General features: G+C 34.8%; 1 pseudogene; it reads left to right on the forward strand.

Annotated features, from left to right (window-relative positions):
* LOC104753712 lies at positions 412 to 1,858 on the forward strand (annotated as a pseudogene).

A 2,501-nucleotide genomic window follows, 5' to 3' on the forward strand; every position in this document is an offset into this window, starting at 1 on the left:
CTCTCTCTGTCTCTCTCTCGAACTCGCGAATTGACAATCGAAGAAGAAGATGAAATTGGAGGAGATTGAATCGGCGGAGGTGATTGAATTGATCTCAGTCGGCAGTTATTTTGTTAATTTTGTTCTTTGAAATCGAGAATCTCCTTCAACAAATCGGGTTCGCTATTTTCTCAATTTTTATTTGCAATTCGATTTCGCACTCTCAGTTTCATAATTTTGTTGAAGTTTTGGATTGAAACTTGTGTAATCATAGTTTTATAGATTCATAGTTATTGTGTGTGTCATGGTTTGATAATTTATTCAATGATACATGTTAAATGTGGTGTTTGTGTATGATAGCTTTATCAAGTTTTGTTTTTTTTTTTCTTTCTCAAATTATGTTGTGTGCACATTGCATTGTTTATTGAAGCTATGCCTAAACGAACAGCAGAGACAAATCTGTCACCTGGAATCCAAAGAAACAGAGCACTTCAACTTGTTCGACATAAATGGGTTGGCAAATTCTTTGCTATGAAGGTAAAGTTCTCTTATAGTCTTGAGTTTATGAAAAGTTGGAAGTAGGAAAGTTTAGTTCTTTAGATGATATGATCACTTGGTTAGGTCACATATGGTGAATGAGGCCTTTGAGTATACAAGTACATTTGGGGTTTGAGTTTGTTTGTTTTATGAATCACAGGTCATACAGATGAATATACAAGAACAAATCCGGAAGCAAATTGTCCAGGAGCTCAAAATTAACCAAGCATCATCACAATGTCCACATGTAGTTGTTTGCTACCATTCTTTCTACCACAATGGAGCCTTTTCACTTGTGCTCGAATACATGGACCAGGGATCTCTTGCTGATGTGATACGACAAGTGAAGACTATTCTTGAACCTTACCTTGATGTTGTCTGTAAACAGGTACGATGGAACTTCCTACAATCCACCAAATGATTTCAAAAGTATTCTCATGGTTTATCATCACTCTTTACTTATTTAACCCTTGTTAACAGGTTTTGCAAGGCCTTGTGTACCTCCACAACGAAAGACATGTCATACACAGAGACATTAAACCATCAAACCTTCTTGTAAACCATAAAGGGGAGGTGAAAATCTCATATTTTGGTGTAAGTGCAAGATTTGCTAGCTCCATGGGACAGAGGGACACATTTTATGGAACCTACAACTATATGTCGGTAAGAAATGGTTTCCAAAAATCATCTACATTACAAATTTCTTGATGCTGCAACAAGAAGAAACATGCCTCGTCTCTTTTTTACTTCTTCACTTCACAACCTGAGAGGATCAGTGGAAGCACATATGACTACAGCAATGACATTTGGAGTTTCGGCATGTCTGTGTTAGAATGTGCAATAGGAATATTCCCTTACTTAGAAATCTGAAGATCAGCAAAAGCCGCCAAGCTTTTATGAGCTCTTGGCAGCAATCATAGAGAATCCACCACCAACTGCTCCTTCTGATCAATTCTCACCTGAATTCTGCTTCTTTGTATCAGCCTGGTAAATAGGAATTCATTATTTGCATCTTCATAAACTTTTTTTTGAAACACATCTCAATATTAATGGGTAAATGATTCTTCTTTACATTAATAACAGCATACAAAAAGATCCTCCAGCAAGAGCATCATCTTTGGACCTCTTGGTAAGTAATTCCTACTCACCACTCTCTTTTTCTCACAGGTTTGGTAACTAGTATCTTTGATGGAACATTCTAAGACTTTTCGTTCATGTTCTCAGAGTCATCCATTCATAAAAAAGTTTCAGGACAAGGATATTGATCTCGGGATACTTGTTGGCTGTCTCGAACTACTTGTGAACTATCTTAGATAAGTAATTCCTCTTCTTCTGCATTTGCATTTGGTATATGATATGATATGATAACATACATGATATTGTGTAATGTGGCTCTAAAAGATTATTACTTGAGGATGAAAGTTGAATGAGATTTTATTATTCATTGTGTTCTTTCTTTAATATGAAATATACAAGGTTTTGGTTTGTGATTAGATAGACTCAGTCAATTTAAAAAGTCACTTTTCTCCCAAATTTTGACATCTCATTCAGGCTAAATCAAAGGATAAGAATATACTATAGTCTTAACTTGAGAGATCCCGCATGAGTCATGTCTAATAGCATTTGCTTGGTTTGGTTTACGGTAGAGTTGACAGAGATTAGCTGCATTGTTTTGTTTTGGACAACTTTGACAAGTTTTCATTTTTGTTTCAACAGACTGCATTTCTTTGTTTTACACATTTTTATGATGGAAAATTTTTAATTTCAAAAAACTATATTTTCAAAAAAAAAAAGACTCAAAATTATATCCCACCATTGGAGGGGATAATCTTAATTAGGAGATGAGGGGTTCTTATTTTTAAAACAGTATATAATATATTTATTAAAAATTGAAACAGTACATAAGAGCCCCAAAAATATAACCCTTATTGTGGATGCCCTAACTACTTCGTCTCTTCATTAATCCGTGCCATATTTTTTTTTCT

Source organism: Camelina sativa, chromosome 16 (assembly GCF_000633955.1).
Source record: "Camelina sativa cultivar DH55 chromosome 16, Cs, whole genome shotgun sequence".
NCBI lineage: Eukaryota > Viridiplantae > Streptophyta > Magnoliopsida > Brassicales > Brassicaceae > Camelina > Camelina sativa.